The 25,377-nt window shown below is 40.6% G+C and overlaps 1 protein-coding gene across 10 annotated transcripts in view; it reads right to left on the bottom strand.

Annotated features, from left to right (window-relative positions):
- SEMA6D (semaphorin 6D) overlaps positions 1-25,377 on the bottom strand; it is a 559,989-nt gene that overhangs the window by 154,963 nt on the left and 379,649 nt on the right. For all 10 annotated transcript variants that reach the window (XM_074327787.2, XM_019730702.3, XM_074327778.2 and 7 more), the window contains one exon: positions 10,164-10,190. The gene's annotated coding sequence lies outside the window, so the exon portion shown is untranslated. The remainder of the gene's footprint in view (positions 1-10,163; positions 10,191-25,377) is intronic.

The following is a 25,377-nucleotide window of genomic DNA, read 5'->3' as shown; positions in this document are numbered from 1 at the left end:
ACGCCAATAGAATTTTAAGCTCGTGAAAGAGGAGACTTTATCTGTCTTGTTAACTGATGTATCCCCAGCATCTGGAAGGGTACTTGACACATAGAGGAGCTCAATAAATATCTGATGATGAATGAATGACGTATTAATTACAACAGTGCTAGGCTAGAAGTAAAGGAAAAACTTAAACTATTTCCTCATAAAGGAACAAATGAGGCGTAAAGACCACCCCACCTCCAACAATTGAAAGGGTAAAACAGAGTGAGTTGAGATGAAATCTTCTTATACTGAAAATGTGTGTCTGGCTAAATAACAGTCAGTTATTTAACTTTGTTATGTGGATGCATGTTTTTAAAGTTCCTCAGATTGTAAAATAGTTGGTGGAGTTCTTTCTCCCAAAAATAATGGAAAAAGAAATAATCTGTCGTTTTAGGCTCCATATAGCTGAACACTCAATTCACTGCCATGAAACAACATCATGTTTCTCATAAACATATTTACATCACTTCTAAAATGTGTTTTACATTGTACACTCTGTTACTATTGTTGAGGTTTTATAACTTCAAGATCTAGAAAAGCAGCTAACAAAATCTCAGATTGGTAGGAAGTTGCCAAGAGAACAATGGCTTCATACCACTCACTTACAAGAAGCCACTTATTTAATAATCTCAATTATCCAGAAATAAATTTTTAAGTAAAAACATAAGGAAAACAGGCCTGTATGTTGTTGAAACGGTTATCATGAAAGTCTGAGTGCTAAAGTCTGTGCTCATGACCCCAGGAAGGCACCTTGGGCCCCTGCTCTCTGAGGTGTGCTAACCCACGGTGTCCAAACCCAGGCCCAATGCAAGGGGCAAACGAGAGGGGCTGGGGGGTAGTGGGGGGCTGCTGAAGACAGCGAGAAATGACAGCTGAGAGTCAGGAAACTTGAGAAAAGCAGTCACAGCCATGGAAAGGAACACAAGGTGTCCATAACCTTAGCCCTCCTGGAATCATGTTCAACCAGTGCTTTTTACTCCACATCAATTTTAAGTGTGTTACTCTTCAATGCAAGAATGTATTCTTAACTTTGCCCTAAAGGAAGAAATGCATTGAATTTCTTGTGTTTAGGTAGGCAAGGGACTGATGATTGCATTGGATATGTATTTTATTCTCAAAAATGCTTATTTGCTTTTTTCAGTAGAAAGTTCTGTCTTAGTCACGATCAGCCCTGAGGTTTGGTCACCATAATTCAATTCACTTTCAGCGCTTTCAAGGAGTCTATTGCAAATCCACACATTCCATTCTAATGTCTACCAATCAGCTGCGATGCTCAGCCAGCTGATCCCAAATCCCTAGATATGATTGCCTGGACCCAGGGCCACACCAAGGACAGAAACTCCCACACCTCCTGGGACCCATCCTGCTCATTTCCTCTCTGTTCCCTCACTCTCTTTTCATCCTACATCTTTTTTCTGCCCTCTTTCCTTAATGCCACTATGAAGCAGCTCTTAACACGTATTCCAGGGCAAGAAAGCCCTGGCTCCCCTGAATTGTGGCTGCTTTACCTCAGCTTAATCAAAAGCACAGTCTCTTCTAAAAACATAACTTTTTGACTATTGATTTCTGAACTGTGCCAATGGGATGAGCTTTCCTTCTTCAGAAACTATTTAATGCTTTTCCTAGCGCTCCAAAACTATGACATTTGCAATAATCCTACATGTCTTAACTATCTTTAAACATTGTTCTAAGGTTTACTTTCCTATAGAAGATCTCACTTTCCTTTATCTAACTAATATATGCTCATTATAGACCCTACAGAGAAGTATGTTTTAAAAATTCCTTGTAATTACATCAGCCTAATAAGTATGTTGTGTATTTCATACATATATACATATAAACGCATACATACACATTCATTATATTGTATATAAACTTTTGTAATCTGTGTTTTCACTTAATGGTTTAGCTTGAGTGGTGTTCCCATGTCATTAAAAATTTATTAAAAGACATTTTAACACATGATTTTTTTGTCATTAAATATATATCATTGTCATTGTTGAATCATTTCTTTATCATTAGCATTCCGATGTGAAAAAGGCAAGATAACTTGCAGCTGAAATGTAGAAAAGTGCAAAGACTGTGATATATTTTAAATTCTGAAGCAAAGTCCTGGACTCCTGTGTGTGTGTGTGTGTGTGTGTGTGTGTGTGTGTAGGAAGGTTGTGTACTCCATTGACCCAGGTGCCTTTGCTGTTGCTTCCTTATGATGGCGTTTCATATGCTTTCACTCAGGTGTTGCATACATTAGGAATAACGACAGAACCTCAGTCATCTGTGTGCCATCTGCCATATAAAGACATATGTTCTAAACACACATAGCTGTTTTAAAATCGTTTTAACTGCCCTACAACACAAAGCCATTCCTCAAATAACTTAATCTACTTTGAAGTGAGCTATAGGAGTATCCATTTCCTTTCCCTGTCCTGCTTTCTTTCATTCTGCACTCTACATTGGAAACACTCATACTGGGCATTTCGGTAGTTTATTAATTATATTCCTCAGCAGGAGAAAAATAAAGAAGTGCTGAGAAAATTTTTTCTTTAATATTTCAGCACAGAATATCGCTGTTAAGAGCCTGGATAAAAAATGATACCAATGATAAATTACTATACTATGAATAAGATACTATATCTAGGAAGGAAGCAGATTATGCAAAGCGTTTCTTCAAAAGAGTGAGAAACTGTAAATGTACATTATGAGCCTTGGCCTGTTACTCTCCACCGCTAAGGTTCAGACACGTCTGCAAGTTTTTTAACCACATGGGTAGTAAAGATATAAGAAAAGGTTCCTCATATGGAACCCACCCTTTTTCTTGGGGGTGGGGGATATGGTTGCAGGTGAACCCACTATTGGGTCCCTGCTTGATGAACTTATATAGTGGTACAGTAGAACTCTAGCAGGGGTACAGTGTGGGTGTACCGGGGGCTGTGGCACTAAGTATTTTCCTGGGAAGAATCCATCCCAGTGGAGGACAGACTCAGTTTAGATGCTCTTTGTCATGCAAAATTCTTAAGCGTTGGTGAGGAGTGGGGTGTCTGCTTGTGGCATGGTGTCTACAACTCAAATCAGTTTCTGACCCAGTATCTAGGAAACATGGCCAGGTCCTGGGGGAAGAGAGGTCTAGAAGCATAATTTGAAAGAGCCTAAAGTATCTAATTCAATGGGATTCAAGCAACACTTCTTCAGGACCCGTCTTTAACCACTGAAGAAGTCTATCCTCCTTACTCAATTGTAGGTTATGGGACAGTCTGTATATTTTCAAAGCAACTACTGGCAGATAATGACCAGGCCAGGTAGGGCAGCAAGAAAGGCAAGGTTGTTAGACAGAACAGAGAATATGTACAGTGCCTGGTGGGTACTGCAAAAAAGCAGTGGGGCCATCATAGCAGTAGGGTGGTAGCAGGCCGTGGGAGGGGGTCATTGCTGGTGGAGCCTCAGGTAAACACATGTGCTGTGCAAGTGGCTCCCAAGCCCTTGTGTGACATCATGTGGGAACTCCAGGACTTAAGGACAGGGAAACTGACAGAGTACTAGAGTTCTTGCAGGAGCAGGTAAGGGATGGAGCCAGGTTAAACGGGTTATAGGTGTTCAGATTTAATTAAGTCCTCTGATTTACCTAAGCCATTTTAGTGCAGAAAGACTTCAATTTTTTAAGTTTAGGTTTTAGCAGCATTGAACTTCAAAGACCTCTTTTGGGGTCATTTAAGATCTATATATGTGTCTTCAAATATTTAAGGGAGTTATTCCTCAGTGGAGGGGCAGCTGAGCTAATGCATCCCTAAGCAGGAAGAGAGTGATAAAAATCACCTCTGAAAAGGGCTCCTGTTTTCTGTTTTTAAACTGGTGACTCCACTTTTGTACTTTATATCAAGCTCCGTATGCATAGAAACATGATGGTAATGATAAGTGAATTCTGCCCCAAATATTGATCTTAACAGGGGTTTTCCTGCTGAAGTATGGCATACATTCACCCTCTCTCCCTCTATACTTTCTTATTTCATTTATTTAAAGTTTTATTTATTAAGCTGTATGCAATGAACTGTGCAGATAATACAGATGTATAAGGCACAACCACTAGTCTCATGGCCACTCCATTCTTTGTTAGCAGGGTCAGCAGAACAACTAATGTGGCCACTCAAACATCTCAAGTTTGACGTCAGTGAAAATTTACAATACAGTTGTAAACTATTGTATCTAGTGTTTATGTGAGTTTAATGACTATTGGAAGAATACATCAAGACCTTAACTAAGATAAAATATATGAATACAGAATAACCAGAATAATATATATGAATACAGACTAAACAACAACAGAGCACACCGTAATAATTCTAGGAGTAAATGTGTTTATGATTATTTTCATACAATGTATAGTTTTTCCTTTAGGAAATTATTAGGGATTATAATAGAATTCAAGGGGGAAAGGATTCAACATACAGATGTTCATTTAGTTGTGCCAGAAACACACAAGGTGCTGAAAGTATGGTTCAACTATATATATTCTTATATAAGAGTTATACATCTATGATTTGTAAATAATATACATTTACAGGTGATAATAATACACATGTTCATACCTAAACATAGGGTATCTGATGATTGTAAATTCTTGACAAACCATTACTTAACTATAGAAAAATGAATTATAAAGAGAATAAAGGAGAAAACCCAAAAAGTAGCCTCTTCCTTTCCAGGTAATCTGGAACTTTGCAATTTTAATGTAAATCTAGTAAATCAGGTATTTCTCTTTGTCCAAAGAGCTCAGGAAAGAGTTCACATTCTATTGAACTTTACACACAAAAATTCCTCTACCAGTAAAACCAACCCTAGTATACGTTAATTGGTCTAGTTCTTGTTCATTAGCAGGTCACTGAGATTAAGCAAGGAAAGATAATTTCTAGAGATAGAGCATCAGGGAGAGAAGTTTATGAATCAATAAATTTATGGATTAAAGACATTTACATCTTTAAAATCATCCAAGTAAATAAATTATCACGAAGTCCCTTTAAGGAAATGGCAGAGAAGGAAAAGTCTATTCCCATTTGGCATACAAATGAGCCATTCCATAATATTATCTTGACTGCAAAAAGAACAGAATCTTCAATTACATGTAAGCTGGAAAACTTTTGGATAATAATCTTGAGAGCAGAGAACAAACTACACTCGTTGAGGCCAAATTATGACCTCAGTTATATCAAAGACAGTACAAAGAGCCCCCAAAATAGATAAGAAAGGGACAAAGAGATAGAAAAAAAGAAAAAAATGGCCAGAGAAATATTTGGCAGGGCCCAGCATAAGTCTGGCATCTCCTCCCTAGGCCTTCTGCCTGTCTGCAGAAACACCACTCATCTACCTCCAGCTTCTGTCTCCTCAAGGAAATGCCAGTGAATCTCTTCCCATGCTTCATCAATACCAGACGTGGTAAGGTAAATAGGCTACAAGCCCATATTGCATCATTTCCCAAATCAGCTTCTTCTCATAGAAACAAGATTTTTTATTTGAAAGATTAACAAAATAGGGAACTATATCTCAATGAAGCCTGTACTACTCAATGAAAATATTTTCTTAAACCCATTGGCACTTTCCCCTTGAAACCAATAACACTCAACTTCTTGACATATGTGTTTATTTGTTTTAAGTAAAAGGTAAGCAGATATTTACTTATGGTAGTAGAGGAAAAATACACCAACTGGTTGGTATAGTAAACATGTAGAAAAGGGCAAGGATTCAGGAGGTCTGGATTGAAATCTACTGCTGCCCTAACTGGGTTTGTCTCTTAACCTATTTGGGCCTCAGTTTCTCTACCTGTAAATTGAGAGGGTAGACAATTTATAAGTTTGCTTGTTTGACGATCTGGGATCTACCCACACCAGTCATGCCAGAGATACTGCTTTGAGTGTCAATTAAACTACATGGTGACTGACTAGAGTGTCATATATGATTTTAATATACTTTTTAAAAAAGAAATGTAGGCTCTTGTTCTCCCCAAATCAATTAAACATATTTCAAGGCCCTTGGCCACAGCTTCACCAAAAACATCTGATGCGATCTTTATCACTGATTTAAGCAATTTTCTTTGAGCCTCCCTCGAATTGTATACATTTTCGCACTAAAAGGTACAATGTAGATCATCTCTTGACTCTCAGATTTTAAACATGAGAAAACTGAGGTCTTGGCATTACTCAGCAGCAGGAATAATACTGGAGCCCAGATCTCATGGTTTGTGCCCAGAGATCTTTCCATTGCTGGAGACCACCCATAGAAAGTTGAGTTGGACACGGCCCATCGTTTGGCCTTGAGAATTACAGTGATGCTCACGAGCAGACTTTCGTTTCAACAGTTCACACATTCAAGGCCCACCAAGAGGTTAGTAATGTAAACGGATACCATATCATCATTTAACCAAGAAATCACATTCTTGATCATATTCAAACTACATTCAAGGGGACACCAGATTTCCTTGAAACAACTGTAGATAAAAGAAGAAAAATCCCAGCTGATGTGTAGCCAGCATCCAACATGGCCTCCAATGATCCCTGCTTCTTGGTATATATGCCCTTGTGTGGTTCTGTGCCTCACTGTCTCAGAGTTGGTTCGTGTGACCAATAGAACATAGCCAATTCTGAGGCTAGGTCATAAAAGATACTTGGTTTTTGTCCCTGGTTTCTGACACAGAGCACCTAAAACCCTTGGAATTTCATGATAAGGGTGGTAGGAGTGTCTTTGGTTATAATGAAGTGACTTAGCAGCTTCAAAATAGGGGCTGTTTGTCAGAAAGCACAAGCCTTCATTAGAAGCTTAAAACTTTCAGTTCCACTCCCACATCCTCCAAAAAGAGGAGAGAGGCTGGCAACTAAGTGAATCGCCAATGACCAGTGATTTAATCCACCATGACCACTAAATGAAACTTCCATAAAAACCCCTAAGCAAAAGGTCTGGAGCTGCTTCCAGGATCGATGGAGCACATCGTTGTTTTTGGAGGGCAGTGTACCTGGAGAGGGCACGGGAGGTGCACGTCCTGCCACCCCCCTGGACCTCTGTATGCTTATTGTCCGATACTGCAGCATGTTTTCTTCAGACCCAAGCTGGACCATATGCTTACAATTGTTGGAGAAAAACTAAAGAGGGAATGAACACTATACAATGCTTCAACAAATCATCCTACCACACTGAGTCAGGGAATGAATTAAATGTTAGGAAAAATAGAAAAGACATAAGCAATATGTTCTCAGCCTTCAGGTTTCTTAAACACTCAACAGGAAACAGAAAGTGCAGAAACATTAACCCAAGGACCAAAAGTAGGGCATTTGAAGAAGGACCATTTACATTGCAAGGGCTGGAGAAATCGACAGAAGGAGATGACCAGAGTAGAGTAGGCTAAATAATATATTACATTATATATATATATATATATATATGTGATGTATTCCATCACATTTGCATGAAATTATATATATTATGAAGGGCTTTTTCCACATTTTTAATTCAATTTCAGATACTTGTGAAAATGAGGTTGGCAGAACAGATATTAGCAACCTGCATGCTACAGATCAGCAAACTGGGGCTAACTTTGTTGTCTTGTTCAGAATTACAGAACTGGTTAGTAGTGGAATATACAACTGAGCCCAGCTCCCCCACTGTGCCCTTTCTCTGCCCCTGCCCCACTCCTGTGGTGAACTCTTTCCCTGGAAGAGGTAAGTTCTACAGCAGGACTGGAAGTATCTATATGGACTAAGAGAACACACATCCAAGAGTGGCAAATACTGGGTAGCTGTGGATTGTGGGAGGACATGAAAAGATGTGACAAGAAAGTAATCAAGACAGGTGGAAGGATCTGGGTATAAAATAGAAAAGCCAGGGTGTGGAAGGAATACTGAAAGAATGCTGAGCAGTGACTAAGGGAACCACTGATATTAGATAGCAAATGCTCCCTTTCCAACCCCTGACTAAGTTTATCACCTATACGTCTTCACACATGAATAACTATAAAGAAAATACCAGTACTTTCATGTAGTACATCATCCAATGCAGGCATATACAATCTCTGTTGGGCCCTTTGTAAATCTCACTCACAGTAAGTGACATCATTCTCATTTTTTATTCTTGGGTCCTGTATCCAAGTCTTAGATTCTGGTCTGGACCATATAGACACAGGTGAACCTCTGTAATTCTTAGTGATATTCCATATTGTCATCCACAGTGACCCTACATAAACCAGTGCAAGAACTTCCAGTGAAGTGATACTCAAACCATTTTTTTCCACAGAGAGCAAAGACAGGAAATGGTATATTGTATCGTTAAGTAGAATAAGATGGAAGGTCTCTGAAGGAATAATGGATGGAGGCCCGATTTAGGATGAGGTGCCAGATGGGTACAGTTAGACAATTATGATATCGTGATGCTATGTTAACCTTTCCATAAAGATTTAGTGGGGCCTGTAGCTTCAGTGTTAAGAATGTACACTGATTTTTGTGCTTAGAAATAAGAAATTTATCAGTAAATAAGATAGAAAAACAAAAACACCTCTACTAATATTCAATCTCTTGTCACCTCCCCCCCACTCCCCCAACATTGTTCTCTATTTTTATAAGCAACAATATTTTGGAAAATGAAAATTCTCAAAATCCTCAATCACACCATTATCCCAAAGCCTAGACTTAGTTGGAAAGCTTTGTGGCTCTGACTCAGTAGAGCTGGTTATCCTCTTTAATTGGATTGATGGCGACAATTGTAATTGCTTTAGATGAGATTGCCTGTAATGTAATTATGCTTCCTTCATCAGCCTGAGCTGGACTTGTGGAATACACACAGAAGATGCCTTCAATTACTGAGAGGTTAAGGACAGCACTACATGGGCTCACAAATCGTGTTTGTTACTGTATAAGAATTTAAAAATGATGTAGGAAGCTGAAGGAATTATTCCTTTAAAGCAGTTACTCTAGTCATTCCTGTATAGAGCTATTCTGTAGGGTGAGATGGCTGCATTCCAGAGCTATTTTTTTTAAAATTTAAATTAAAAGATATTTTAAAGAACTTAACATGGATTACCATGCCACTAGTAAATTGTACTTTCTCATTATTTAGTTACTGCTTATTGTTTATAAATAGCCATTGTGTCTAAACTATATTTTTACAAAGCATACAGTACATAGTAAAGTTTCACTTGATCTTTTTCCTATGATTCGAAGACTTATGGTTTCTAAAAGTAACATAATAAATAACAGGAGATAATTTAAAAATACGTTTTTTTGTGATAGATGGAGCCACAATTAATACCTAAGGAGCCAGCTGCTTCACTACAATATACCTCTTCCTATGTTCCAATTAACACATGGAGAACTTCAAAATTTTTCCATTGGAAGCCCAGCCTCTAAACGGGACAAGTCTGCCAAATGTACTGTGAACACATGTAGTTTGGGAGAAATGGCACATACTGAAAATCCACCCCAGTCTTATTAGCTTTAGCATTGCTCTCATTAAAAATAGAGCTGCTTATGGGTTTTTCCTTCTCAAGCATATGAAACATAGAACTTGGAAATGTGCCCTTTTGAAAACATGTTCCTGTATTCACAAACCAGATGGTGCACATCAAATGCATCCTGATTTTCTAATGAAATAAGAAAGGGTTCCTATTGTGTTCTTTAATGAGATTAACGCATACTCAATTGCTAGTTTTGACAGATACTCTTGGAAAGTTAAACAACAGGCCTAATGCTGTCCTGCTGGACCTGGACAGGAACTCGCCAAGCTGGAGAGCTGGGGCCATGCTGGGGGGAGGGGGCTTTCCAATTCTTCTGATGTAGGCTCTCGCAGAGGTGCAAGCCCTGCCACAGCCACTCACAAAGAAACCTCCTGCCACTGAACACCAGAGACAAAGAGTCTGCTGTCTCATAAAAGGGCTAATCAAGCAAGAAAAAGAATCTCTCTCTCTCTCTCTCTCTTTCTCTCTCTCCTCATTGGTTCAGTCCAGTACTTAGTTAAGCCATCACTGCCAATTGCCAATAAAAACCTAATTCTGGGTACCATTTGAATGTCACACTCATGACTTCGAGAAACCATACAGCAAGTACCAAATCCAGTAAAATTATGCTGGATTTTTCCAACCAATTAGAGAATAGTATAACATAGCTTACCTTGGAGAAGGCTGTGTGGTCAAAAACCTGAAAAAGAAAAAAAAAAGGAATGGATTAATTTTCTAGTACTTCTGACCTTTGCCACCACAATTGTCATTTTCTAATTTGATGTATCTCTTGCTTGAAGTAATAGAATGGTTTAAGCCAAGTTGGATTCTAACCTGAATTCAATTTATCTATTTAATTCCACTATTAAATTAGGAATGTGTTCAGCTGAGGAGAAGCAGCCATCGATACACTTGAGAAGAAACCTGTGGCAGGCCAGACATGGTAGTTGTGAAGCATTTTTTTTTTTTTTAACTTTTAACAACTTGAAGATCTCAACGATGTCTTTTTTTTTTAAATCTCCCTCTACAGATGAGAAAAAATTTTCTTTGTGCTGAGACACCCTGTTTAATGAAATACAACATCGTATCTCATTTTTCTTCATGAACTGCTCTAATTTAACAGTTGAGCTGGAAGAGCACATGTTACTAACAGGTTCAGTCGTATAATATCCAAAACCTGGAAATAACAAGTTGGAAACTACACATCCTACAAAATAAATCTGTTACTCCATCAATTCTAGAAGCCTGAGTCTGAAAATCCAAGGGAGGTGTTTTGAACGGGACTGTGCAAAAGCAATTGCTGTTAGGTGTTCAGTTAAACTGAGTACCATGTCTTGCTCCCAATGTGCTTTGCAGAACCATTTATTTTACATTTTAAATATGTGTATCCTCCAACTTGGGCTAGAAAGACTTAATTAAAAGCACCACCACTACCACCAACTGATGCTATGGTTAATCAATACTCAAGGATTTTAAAAAATTTCCCCAAATGTCACATAATTCCCTGGGTGCTTTTCCTCTCCTTAAGGTGGAAGACTGCTTCCCCTTTTGGTGTTTTGCTATTGGGGAAAAAATAGTATTTAGCAAATAGCTACCAAATCCATCAAAAGGTTAGAATTCTTTTTATTTTAATGCTCTTTCTTAATGGGCAAAAATTGATTGATTGGTTCACCTAGAACATTCTTAGCTTTAGGGCAGAAACAGTGCTTTGTATACAATAGTGGGCTGGATTTAAAAAAGAAAAAGTAAAAGAAAATCAACATTCAAGAACACAAGTGAACTTCAAAAATGGAAGAAAATAGAAAAAGCAAGGTTTGAAAACATTAAATTTCTTGTATTTATTTAAAATCTAATGGATGTGTTTTAAGTTGCATTGAATTATAATGTGTGTACTGACTCTTTATCTTTAGTTGGGAATGTACTTACATTATGACATCTAAATTCATCTGGATAGTTTAGTTTCCCAAAACTCCATATACTTTTTGAAAAAACAAATTAGGGTGAGTATTTCTCCAATAAATTCACAACCTCTAGTTCTTCCCAACATCCCCACCCCCACTTTGTCTTTGAAACTACTTTTAGGAAGCGGATTCTCTAAGTAGACCGTTTATTGACATTTCAGAAAAGACAAGGGGTAAAAGAGAGAAGGTAATTCTTTGCCACTGGCTAGAACGAAGTGAGAGGAACTAACGGAACCCTAGTAATATTAATTCTTTTACTCTGATCCCATCTCTGACTCCCTTCTACTATTTATTGTTTGAGCATTTGGAAGTACCATGCACCCAGCACAATGATTTATATCTTAGGGGAAATGGTTTTTAAATTTAAGTGTGCATAAGACTCCCTTGGGGAGCTGTCAAATGATGATCATTGGCACCAATTCAGTGCCAACTGGAATTCCCAATCTGGGGTGTAGTGAATAAGGAGACTTTATTCTCTGCGAACAGCTCAATTGTGATACAGCACGGCTGTGGAACAGCGCAGCAATGTTATAGCTCAATTATGAAGCAGTATGGATGTGAAACACCATGGCTGTGACCTGGCCCTGGGGCGAGGCCCCTCTCTGCCTACACAGCTCTTCCCTTGTCGGGTCTGGTTGGCTCCACTTGCTCTAGTCCTGTCCACTTTGCCCTGTACCAGTCTGCTCCACTCTACTCCAGTGAGACATCTTTGGTGATTTCAGCTCCAGCTGCAGAAACATACTCTTCAGTCTTCAGCAGAAAGGGAAAGTAGGTTCTCTGAGCCTTAGGAGAGCTGACTTACATATACTGAAGTCCCTACACGTGGTCCCTGATTGGTCTGTCCTCATGCAAATGAGGACTCCAAATCTTCACGGTTTAATTGGTCCAAAAAGCACTGCTCTGTGGTCAGAATGGAACTGCTCTGATTGGTCAGTGAAAGCACTAATAGGGATATAGCTGCCTTGTTCTAATTGGATGGCGAAAGTTTCAGTTCTATTGGTTGAACTATAATTCCAGGAACTCCTTTATAAGGGCTGGCTCAGATGGCAGGAACACAGAGCAAGAAGGCAGTTCAGGGCTGGAGGTAGGCAGGCTTCTCCCTGAAATACAGTTTGTGTGAGAAGCCTCTGTTTAGAAAGGGCTGTTAGACTCTTTTTTAAAATATGAGCTCAGTTAGCCACGAGGAGCCCTTCTTAGTAGGTATCTTCTTTCTCAGGGTCCCCAGAGCTTAATAAAAATGCAGATTCCTGAGTTCTAGCCCAGCTCTACTAAATCTGAATCTCTAAAGAGTTAGCACCTAGGAATGTTCATTTTCAATAAGTTTCCTGGTGACTATGATTAGGTGGTCATTAAATGAAAAGTGATCTTGGGCTGTGCCAAGTTTCAAGCTTTGGGTAGACAAGTGTATTAAACTGATATTTCATCTCAAAGTAGGTACTCAGTAAATATTTAAATTGGAAAAAAAAGTAATATATAAGTACAACTTGATCATTATGTGCAAATGTCTTTCCTTCTTTTTGATTTCTAAATAGATATACGACTGGCCTTAAGCATTATTTCACTTTGGTAATCTATACATTACTAGAAAAGGGAGAAAGTTTAGGCAATATAGATTCTAATTAATGTGGTCCTTACTGTTTAACTCCATGTAAGTCATAAAATCCTTGAAATTTATAGCTGGAAGGACTTAAGAATAAATTTAGTTCAATTCTTTCCCTTCCTTCCTTCCTTCTTTCCTTCCTTCCTTCCTTCCTTCCTTCCTTCCTTCCTTCCTTCCTTCCTTCCTTCCTTCCTTCCTTCCTTTCTAGGTGAAGAAGCTTTGATGCAGAGAAATTAACTAACTTTAGAATTATTTTATAAATGGGGGTGATCTGAAACAATGGAACATTTTAGCTGCGATTTTGAATAATTTCCAGGTGTCTGCTTAATTTTCACCCCTTCCCTGTTCAGATGGAAATATCCACGAAAAGAACTATGTAAGTAAATACAATTAATCATAATCAATCATGCACTGTCTTGGATTTGCCTAGAACCAAAATACTGAAATGGACACATGGAGTCCTGCTAGTTCTAATTTTCTACCAATTCATGAAACACTTCATGCTTTTCTTGAATCACAGCACAAACCTTTCAACTTCCTATTATAATTAATGTTATGAAAGGCATCAAAGTGCCCAAATACATTCCAGAAAGTCCTTGAGTGTGGGATGGCCATTTCCAATACACATAGAGTTTGCATAAATGCTAAGAAACATATTATCATTTTGTCAGTCTCAGGACCTCACTTCCTTCATCTATGAATGTTGGGTTTGGACTAGATGATATGTAAGTATCTAAAAGAATGATACAATTAAGGTACAACTGATATAAAGATGAACAGGTATAAAGATGCCAACTTTAAATTTAAAACATAAAAATATGTTTAGAAATAATCATTTCTCCCATTGCCATTATCTCATTGAAAAGGACAATTTTAGCACCAAAAGCATAGGAAGCCCATAATTTCAAAATAAAGACAGCCCTTAAATTGAAGGGAAAACAAAATGTAGTAAAATACTACATTGTTCTTTTGTTTCTCATATTGCTGTAGATTCATAATAACTTTGCCACTGACCAGCACCAGTCTATGAACTGCTCTTTGGGGGCCGCTGTTGGAAAGTTCTACGAAGAACTGAGAGGCAGTATTTTCCCTGGGGATATCTGACACAACACTCATCCCCAGAGAAGCTTCTAAATAAGGAATTTCCTGGTTTTAGAACAAAAGAATGTGTGGTAGGTGCTTGACAGTTTAATCCCCTTTCAGAGATTCTTAGTGAATAATAATATAGATTCCGAGTTCTCTTGAAATAGGCAAAATGTTAACTTTATTTCGTCTATTATTTTAAAAAGTCATTTATCCCGGGAAACATGTTTTGCACATAGCGTCTGTTAACATTCTGTAAAACTGGTGTTCTGCATGGCACGCTTTCCCCAAATCAGCCTCACAGCCTGACCTACCAGCTATAGTCAATAGGCCCACCCTTCTCCCAGTGCCCTGTGGTAACTTTGGAGGACTCTGTGACCTGCACTCAAGAAATAGTAGTTAAGTAGGTTGGCAGTGAGCCTACCCCCGCAGGTGGCAGCTCCAAGGCCAAAATAAAGCCCTGGGAGGAAGGCTGCGGCTTCACGGGGAGGTGGTGTCCTCCCACTGCCATCAGAGCCACGTGAGCCGTGTCTTCCAGGCCTTTTCTCTTCCTGATGGATTTGGTAGGTTCAGCTGTGTTTATGGAGAGCAAAATAACAGTGGCTGAAATAAGATAACTTTTATTTTTCTCTCTTATACATAGTTACTTACATAGTCCCAAGTGGTGATTCTCAAAGCCCATCCCTGGGGAGTAGAATCAGCATCATGTGGAAACTTGTCAGAAAGGCAAATTTTTGAGACTCTCTCCACACCTACTGAATCAGAGGTTCACCAAGCCCTCCTGGTGATTTTGATGCTACACTTTCAGAACCACTGGTCCCGAGGTTGTGGTACAGGGCTGGAATGGGGACTCTGGCCCAAGGAGTCATCCGGGAATCCAGACTCCTTCTCTCTTGATGCTTCAGTCACTATACCCTGGGATGTTTCCTTTGTACACGTGATCCCATATGACCTGCTACCAACGTTTTCCAAAGCTGGCTCCTCTTGAGTTCTTTGGCCACAGGCCCGATTCAGGCCTTTGATCAACTCCACCTGGGATGCTCCTAACGGCCTCTGCCCTGTCCACTGATTCCAACCTAGTTCATCCCCACTGAACTAGCTATCTGTTTTTGTTTTGTTTTGTTTTGTTTTAGATGTAATTTTTATCTTTCTTAATAGACTATCACCTGATTCCCTGGTGGCAAAGAACAAACAACAATGAAGGTCATAGAGTCTTTTAATATCTGGTTCCTATCTTTTTCTAACTTACCCCTCAGTCCTTTACCTGAACACCTTCTGGATCCCAGCTGCAATGAACACTGTTTCCAGAACCTACCACAGTGATTCGGTCTCCATGCCTTTGCACACACTGTTCCCCTTGCTTCGAATGCCTATGTTCAGACTCCTCTTACCACACTTCTCCCCAACACATTTCTTCCAATCTTCTTTTTCACCTGACAAACACCTGCTCATCCTTCAAAATCTAATCTACACACCACTTCTGAGGGGCCTGTCTCAACTTACTCATGCTTGGTTACTGGCTTCCTTGTGCCCCCATTGTAGGTATTACCACAATGGAATACTCATCTAGAATACATCTAGAATACTCCTCAAATGGTATTATAATTTTCTGGGTACAGATCTGCCTCCTGCATTAGATGGGGAGCTTCTTGGAAACAGGCATTGATAGTCATTCAATAAATATTAAATGCCTGGTTTGTGCCAGGAAGTACATATCCTGAAGCATAGGTCCTGGAAGGCATGTCAGTATCTGATGTGTAGCCAATAATGGCTGGTTTAAAGCATGAATAAATGCAAGTCTCCTGTAAATTCTCTCAAGGATGTAATGATTGTAAATAACACCTACTTCCAATGTGGGTGTCCCTGAGAAACATGCATGGAAGTATCTTAATTGTTAGTATTGTGTTGGGTCTGCTAAGTTTGGAAATGGGAACAGATTTTCAGAATAAGTAGTGGCCTTTAAAGAACCAAAGAAGAAGGGGTAAAAAAAGCAGGAAAAAAACCCTGGGGTAAGGGCAAAACAAGTGAAATTTCTATGCTCAAAGCAAAGAATGTGTTTGTACCTAGATATATTGGACAAAATGAGTCCTGTAATAGTAATTTAAACTCTACTGAGAAACAAATATTATCCTTCCAAGTTTAATGGCACCCGTCCGTCTTGCTGAGCAGGAGATGGTGAATTATGTTGTCTACGCACTGATGAGTTTAAATTCCCTCAGGCATACTTGGCTGTGATGCTACTTCTCCCTGAAGTCCCTTCTTTCAATTTTTTGAAAGAGGGGAGAATGTCCTGTTGTTTGTAGCTTTTCTTCTGATTATTTAAAAAATGAAAGTCGTTCCAGGCAATTGTCCAAATTTAAGAGCTTAAATTAAAATATTCATTTTCAAAATTTCTCATATAATTCCCTGTTTGGATTGAGGGTATAGATCTTTTCTTGACTAATCATTGGACAAAGAATAATGAATCAATACTTCTGAAATTTCAGACCAAGTTAGAATCAAGGACACTTAGCAGAAATGAGTGGTACTGTTGTGGTCTCAGGCAGAGGCAAAAGGGCAAGCCAATCTGTTTGTCATCTGTCCTATATCAAGACTGAGCTCGGTTTATTTCATCAGTGACTCCATTCTGGAAGATTAAGCTCCTTATGGTAATTTGTTACTCATCTGATAAGAAAAAAACAATGTGATTGTCACCATTGTTACTTTTCATAATGAATCAAGCCCTATATATGCAGTTATGATGAATAATTTCTGGCTGTAAAGTATTATGGACTATAGTTACAATGTATCAATTATGGAGCTGCTATACAACACAAATAAACATGTCACAATCTTTTCATAATTTTCATGAAGGGCCCTTGTAGATGCAAATTTTTATTTATATAATTTTCATAAGATATGATTTGACATAGTCTCTGTCCCCTGAGCAAGAGTTTTGTTGTAAACACTCTAGCTTGCAATTACCATACAGTAAATAACTAGTCACAGAAGCTCACTCCATGATCATTGACAAAAATGGCCACACTTACAGCTGAAATTAACATTGAGAGAATGGATCTGCCTCTCACCCATACCCAGGCCCTCAATCACAGCAAAATGGCCCAACCACGACTACAATTTAGTGATGAGATACAATTAATCTGTGCTGTCTGAGTTGGAAAAATATTTGTATCTTTGGCCCTGTTTTCCCACTCCGAGTACAGTTGGATGCGATGAAGAAGAATGGGAAGAATTCGTTCACAACGATAAAATATTCTCTAAGTATGTTTGGATGAGATGCTCGAATTTTTTTCACAACATTTTTCTTCCCTACTAACTCTTCTCTGTGGCCTACCAAATATATAGATATTGATTTTTAATGAAATGTACTTATGAAATACTGATCACTTCCTCTCAACTCCCATTACCTTGATTTTAGAAATAACATCTAGTTCACTGACTGTTAGACTTAAGTTAGAACTGGAAAACTCAAAAATGTCACCAAGAATGCCACTGGCAGCAGGAAAAAACTGCTCTTCTCTGGATTTCACTTCTACCTCCAAAGTTTATCATTTCATACTGACAGGTCTTGAGGTTTTTGGCATATGTTTACTTTAGTTAGCTTTCTTACCTGTTCTCCACTGTGGCTCTTTCAAAATGTCACTCTTTCCAAGTCTTACCAGTGTCAGCAGTTAATCTTCCTTCTTTGGACCTAGAGACACTAGAAGCCAATACACAGGTACTCTCTCAACATCCTAAAACTTCTGGACCCACGTCCACATCCCATTTTTAATCCACACATCTGCTGTGTCTTTACCTGTCCTCACCTGCTTCTCCCCTGCTACAATGAAAGCAGTGTTTCTCCTATAGTCTAAAGCTGAACCCTCTAACTGAATTCTGGATCACATCCTCTCACAGCTCTTCTCTCGTGCATTTTCAACTTTTAATATATCTTTCCCATCAATATCTCAAATCAGAAAAACAAATAAAAACTTTCCATCAACCTTTCTACTCCCTGGAAATCAAACTTCTTTTAAGAAGTGCTTCCAATCATTGTTATCTTCTGTTAGCCAGTCCACAAAAATGACTCTTCAACCAACCATTCCTGGTATTCACGTCCTTCTTTAGTCCCCTGTCTTTGAAGCCAGGCTGGACGACTACTGATATACTTTTTGGCCAAATGAATGCAGCAAAGTGACACTGTGTGACTTTTGAGGTTAGGTGAAAAGAGGTCCTGCACTTTCTACATGGGTCTCCTGGAATACTTGCTCTTGGGAAGCTAGTCACCAAGTAAAATGTTCAGCTAATCTGAGATTACTGTACTGTTAGGAAACCCAAAATGGCTATGTGGAGAGAGTGAACGATGTCATGCAGGCCCTAGCAGTTCCTATCATCCCAGGTGAGGCATCTGTCATGTGGGTGAAGACGCCCTTTTGGACATTCAGCCCAATAGAATCTGCAGCTGATTCCAGCCCCAGTCAAAGTCTGACGTGCAACTGTTCGAGAAAGCCTGTATTACTTTCTGAGGGACACTGTACCAAAATACCACAGATTGGGTAGCTTAAAACTATATAAACTTGTTCTCTCACAGTTCTGGAGGCTAAAAACTCAGAAATTAAGGTGTCAGCAGGGACATCCATGCATCTTTGAAACCTACAAGGGGAAATCCTTCCTTGCCTCTTCCTAGCTTCTGCTGGTGGCCATTAATCCCTGCCATTCTCTGCATTGCAACTGCATCATTCCAGCCTCTGTTGTCACATGGTGTTCTCCTTGTATGTTTCTCTTGTCTCCTTATAAGGACACCAGTCATATTGGATTAACAGTCCACTCAACTTCAGGATGACCTCATTTTAACTAATTATATCTATAAAGACTCTTTCTAAATAAGGTTACTTTCTGAGGCACTAGGCATTAGAACTTCAATATATGTTTCTGAGGGACACAATTCAACCATAACAAACCGCAATCTAGAACCACCTCGCTGAACCCAGTCAATCCACAAAACTGTGAGAGATAATAATAAATGGTGGTTTTAAGCCACTAATTTTTAGGATGGGTTGTCCCACCGCAAGAGATAACCAAAATGCCTTTCTTGACTCATATCACTTCATCTTACTGTAGTCTGGATTCTGCCAACACACTCTATTCCTGAGGTCACCAGTGATCTCCTTGGTGTTAAATCCAATGGACAGAGGTGCTGTTCTAGAAGGGTGACGTAGCTTATATATCTACGTCCCTTCCTCCCTCAAGCCCATCAAAACAACCAAAGAAATTTGCATGTAAGAATAAATTCATCAAATCCCTGAAAAACAAAGAAGGGTGACATCAGTAGACCAGAAACATGAAGCATTTCTTAAAGATGGAAAGCATACAGAATTGGATTGAAGGAGGAAGCAAAAACGCAGCCAAGGCACCCATACAGAGCTCAACAGGCTGAGGAGAGGAACATGACAATAGGGAGCAGGGGTGCTCCACGGAGGCCAGGGAACAGCCAGGCTCAGAGGGCAGGGCCAGGGGGCTCTGTCAGGCTTGGCGCCACTGTCCCTTCCTCTCCTCCCCCTCCATGCAGAGCAGCTGGGGGACATGGGCTCTCTCACCTATTATTGTCACAAAAATAAAGTGGGACCTTTCCTTGGGGGGCTTCCACCTTGGATATTGGAGCCAGAGGCACAAGGGGCAGTGTTCTTGATAAAGGTGGACTCCACAGACAGAGAGGGACACCACTTAGCACAGAAGCAGGAGCCATGAAAGGGATTCCCATCCATTTCCCCTTTCCTGCTGCCACAGTCCAGGCTGACGTGGTGTCCGCCACTGTCTGGCCACCCTCACACCCTGAAGCCTGCGCTGAGGGGACACTCATGGGACTAATCCAGCTTATTTGCTCAGATATCGTTTAACCACTGATAGTACAGAGCCGATCAGAACAAGAAACAAGTTTAATTCAGAATTTCTCAACCTTTGCACTATTATCAATTTGTGGTCAGATAATTCCTTGCTGTGGGGTCTGTCCTGTGCATTGTAGGATGTAAGACAAACAACATTGTTGCGGTCTACCCGCAAGATGCTATAAGTATGCCCCCTGCCTGGCATTGTGACAACCAAAAATGTCTCCAGACGTTTCCAAATTGCCTCCTATTGAGACCCATTACTTTCACTTCACGAGCAACAACCCCCCTCTACGGCTTTCTGCTTATTACTAGGAGACTATAAAACTCAATTCTCTAGGAACCACTAGTCATGTCTAATTGTAACTGCCTTCTCCCACCCTCTAAATCCTTCCAGGGCCTCGACTTTCCTTCACAGGCAGAATCACCACGGAGCCTCAGCCTTTCAGACAATATCCAGATGTTGGTTTTCACTCTGCACTTGCAACGCCTTCAAGGGAAGCCCTCTGCAGACTCAAATGCGTCATTTGTGTTTTCAGATACGTGCAGTTCTTGTGCTGGTTGGAAACTTCTCCCCAAGTCATGACTGTTTGTACTGAGCCCGATGAGCGAGGCTTACGAAAAAGGAAAGGCAGGAGTGGGCGGTTGGAAGGCTGGTACCCAGAGTTCAACCCCTGTGAAGTTAGTGGAGAGAGTAAGCTACTGTCTGAAGAACTGGGGGAGAAAAAGAGAACAAGGGGCACAAATTCTGCCCCCAAGGCAGTTGGCCTTGCTGGCGTTTCATTGGAGTTCATTGCTCCTTTCTGAGAAAGGAAATGTTCGCAGGAAAGGTAGGCCTGACCTGTTTCTGGGAGGAGATCCTCAGACCCCAGGTGCCCCAGCGATGAAGGGCAGGGTGGAAGCAGCTCTTGGAGGGAGGAGAGACTTGATTGGGGTCACGGTTGGAGTCATTTGGGGGATCCTTGGAGCAGGCCAACTCTTACTAGAGGGACTGGGAGTATGTTAGGAGAGGGGCAGGAGCAAAGAGAAGAGCCCCTTCAGCTCAGTCTTTCCAAAGGAGGTGGGGGAGGGAATTTCTTCATTAGTTAAGCATCCCGTTCTCTTTCTCCAGCACTTTCCCGTGGAAGTATATACGTGCATGCAACCTCCCAACTACGCTTTTCAGGGAGACCACATCTGTCTGAGTAAATCAATGTTTCTAGCTCAACTCATTTAGCTCCAGGAGCAAGCTCATTGCTTAGGCAAATGGAGAAGGGCAAGAAGATCCAGGCATTTTGTAATTTACCGAGATGTCAGTGATACCTTATTAAAAAGAAAAAAAAAAGTTGTTATTGTTCCAGAGCAGTGCAAACTCTGAGACACTACCTATTTTTGTAAATAAAGCTTTATCAAAACACATCCACACTCATACTGTCTAGGGCTCCTTAAAATGACAGAATAGATTAGTTGTGACAGAGACCATATGACCCACAGATTTAAAATATTTCCTATCTTGTTCTTTACATAATAAGTTTGCCAACCCAGCTCCAGAACACTGAAGGCAGATCTTATTTTTTTTAAATATACCCTCCAGTCACCTGGTTTTCTTCTCTGTGCTGTAGCTATACTTAAACAGAGTGTGAGGTTTTCAATATAAGACCGACAGTTTTTATAGGAGATATGTTTAGATTTATTAATTTTTCCAATGAATGGTGCTTTTCAGAGAGGTCTGGAGCACTGCCCTCAGAGACTACTGTGGACCCTCATGTCTGCAGGGACATAAGATGGAGAGGGGAACAATGAGACAAAGCATGCCTGGGAGGAAGGGGTAAAGATGAGGTGATGAGTCTATTTTGAAAACTCAGGACAGAGGCAGTGACAGGAGGGATGAGGCAGAGCAGAGGGAGCCCTGTGTCCCAGGGCCCTTCTCCTCTCCCAGCCACCCTGCATCCTTCCATCTCTGCTGCTTTCTTGTGCCCTGAGGCATCTCCAGCTGAAGGAAGGGGCTTCCTCCCATGGTCACCCATCCAAGAATGCCAAAGCCCCATCTTCCGGTTTGTTGTTCCTATGCTGTGATCACCCTCTGCTCTTCCCTTCCTGGCGCTCAAACCCAGACACCTGGAGACGTCTACCTCTAGCCTACCGCTTTGGCAGCTTTTCTGGCCCCTGGAGGAGACACTGTGGGGGGAGAAGAGATGGAACACAAACACAGTCAGGTTTTGTAAAAAACTAGTCAAATTTCATTGTGAAAATCTCACCCTGCATTTAAATACAGTTCTAGCACAAAACAAGTAGCAAAACAGAGTTTTCTTTATAAATGGATGGCTACAGGGTTGGGGGCCTGTGAATGCATCTGTTCTGTAGGACGTTTGGCTGAAGAAAATTCATTTAATTTAGCAAAGCACTATTACTATAACCCAGCTGCTGGAGCATGGGGCGGGGGCCGAGTTCTGTGCTCAGAGAACGCCACTTTCAAACGGCATTCGTTTAAAAATGGTTTTATCTTCCAAGTAAAAGCTTATGTGTGCAATGACCGGACATCAGATCATTTGGCTAATATGACCACCTTGCATTTATTTGCATTTCTGTAGTATTGTACAGTGAACAAAGCACTTTCAAAGAGGCGACCATGTTTGGTCTTCCCAGCCAATCTGGGGGGTAGGTAAAATGCTATTCTTTTGGAAAAATACGTAAGTTAAGGCCCACTGAGGTTAACTGCTTTGTTAACCAGGGTTGCATAAGGGTGGGAGAGGACACAAACCAAGACTTTGATTTCTAAGTTCTCAGAATTTTTCCTAGCATTCTTGCTGTGTTTTCTAAGTTAAGAGTACTGGTTCTCATCTCATAATGGGCCCCCTATCGTTTCTCGCGAGAAGCCCCTAAATTCTTATGCCCACCAAAAATGATCTGTACACTAGAGAAAGGCTATATCACAAACACATCTGAGGAAGCCATGACAAAGAGCATATAATTAACCCATTTCACAGGCACCCTTTGCCATTTTAAACATAAGCAAATATTAAAAGTAATTGTTCATGTTTTTAAGCTGTAGCTATGGCTACTCATCTAAAAAGGCTGAGAAACAAACTAATAGGTTGAGTGAAGTGGGCCTTGCAGGATTGGGGGGCACCACAGGGGCCTTGGGTGGGGATGTAATCATGAACCAATGGTCCCCCGTGGACCCATCGTCCCTTCACAAAGTCAGTTAATTATAATAACTCCACTAGAGAGTTTGTGTGCCTGATGGTTAGGGACCCAGGATGAAGTTAGATAGATTCTGAGCAAATTTTCTTAACTTTTCTCAACTTGAACTTCTGTGCATATAAAATAGTACTTACTTTACAAGGTTGCTATAGGCATTGACTAGGATAATTCATTTTTATCAATTCCTTAACACACTGCCTAGCACAAGTACTTATGGATACATTTTAGTTTTGTTATTATCAGTAGTGCTATTTATATAAATAATATATGTTTGGCCTCTCCACTCCCTCAGTCAGCCCTCTCCTAAGGTCTGTGAAAAGTTGCTGCATGGTTGAGGTGTTGGACACCTGCTGAAACCTGTTAGAGGAAAGGTGGTCTATCTTTTATTTCTTGCTGCACAGTATTCTTACCTCGATTAAGCCAGCAACAAGCCCCAGGCAGTATTATGTTTTCAAGATGAGGACAGGCTCCCACATTGGGGCTGTCAGAGAGAATTTGGGGCGTGTGAGACATTTAAATGAATCAGACCTGACAAATTCGATTTACAGATTAGAATAATGTTGTGATATTTACCAAAAAAATATATATCAAGTTAAGACACCACCGACAGGCAGACATTGATTGCCTGTTTTAATCAGCTGGTATAATTTAGCTACCACCGGAAGCAAAATACTTAGGAAAGGTAAATCTGATCATAAATAATTCCCATTTTTACGCATTTAAAAATCAAGTAAGACCTTTGTGCAGGGTTTGCTACAAGGTGACACGTCTACTGCATTGTGTGAGGTCACATCAAGTTTCATTTGGGTGTTAGGAGAAGATTTGACTTGACACAAACAGATGCCAAACAAAGCACTGAAGCAATTTCACTAGGTGCCAGTATATTAAGACAGACAGAAAGATGACGGAGACTCACTGCCCTCATCTAGCCATTAAAGCTCTGATGCTTGTGGGACTTCATCAGTAGTGCTTCATGAATATCCCTAACATTTCTGAGCAGAATCAAGAATCATAGCCTTGAAAGAGACCTCAAGAAGTCACTTCATCTAGAAACCCTGACGCAAGGTTATTGCTTAAGAGAACCATGGTCTGGCTTTCACAACATATTTGTTGAATGAATAAATGCAGGAAAACATGATCTTCACCTTCCATCCCCAGAAGCCTACTTTGCCCTGGAGGTATGAGAAGGGCTGCAAAGTCTGGAGTAGCCCCAAGGGTTTAAAGCCCTATTCACTCATTTATTCATTATTTATATGCTGCCCACTTCTAACAAAGATTTGCAGTAACTTTCTACAAAAGACCCCAACAGTAAAGAGCCTTATTCTCAGTCATCCCTTGCAGGGTTTTATTATCACCTTCACGATCTTTGAAAAAAATTATTGAATCGCTATTTTCATGAGATGTTATGCCAGGGGCTGAATACATCAGGCAGAGCCAAGTTCTGATCTCCGTACATTTCCGTTCAGTTTGCATTCATTCATTCTTGTGACAAATATTTATTCAGCACATTCCATAAGCGAGTGCTATCAGGCAGTGTGGAGGGGGCCAAACTAAATCACAGGTGGACCCAGCCCTGCCCTCAAGAATTTTACACATGAGAGAAAGGAGTCTAGCACAAGGGTATGTGATAGTGATGCGTGGACAAGACACAAACCTAAATTCCCCCACGCCAGGCAGAAGGGATCAGAGCTGTGAGGGGACACAGAAAAGTGCAGTGGAAGAAGGTCAGGGGACATTGCATCTGCTTATGGTGTGTCCCAAAGAGAAACCAGCTGAAGGAGGTCAGGCTGCAGGCAAAGCTGTGAAAGAGAACTTGGCCTTCCCACTCTGCCCTCCTGGCACTCTGCCTCCCTTCCCATCTGGACACTCTAAGCCCTCATGCTGTCACAGACGCCTGGCTTCACCTTCCCAAGAAGACGGGCATGCCATCTTGGTGACAAGGCCTGGGATACAAATGCCCCCTTCTATGGGACGCTGCTGTCTGCTAGCTTTCTGTCATGTGGGGGACCCTGCTCGCTGCGCCATTTGTCAGGCAGGGTGGCCTGCGGGGTCTCTGGTCCCACTCCCCACAAGAGAACGCAGGACATGGTGAGGCCAAAAAGGAACACCCACGGAGCCATAAGTAAGGGAGTCATACCACTATATTCTCGCTGGCGGCATCCGCTTCTCTGCAATCCGCGCTTGCTAGCTCAGCCA

The sequence above is a fragment of the Rhinolophus sinicus genome, chromosome 3, assembly GCF_057876585.1.
Source record: "Rhinolophus sinicus isolate RSI-liver-muscle chromosome 3, RSI-T2T, whole genome shotgun sequence".
NCBI classification, from domain to species: domain Eukaryota; kingdom Metazoa; phylum Chordata; class Mammalia; order Chiroptera; family Rhinolophidae; genus Rhinolophus; species Rhinolophus sinicus.
The sequence above is the reverse complement of the archived record's forward strand: the minus strand, read 5'-3'. Positions and strand labels throughout refer to the sequence as shown.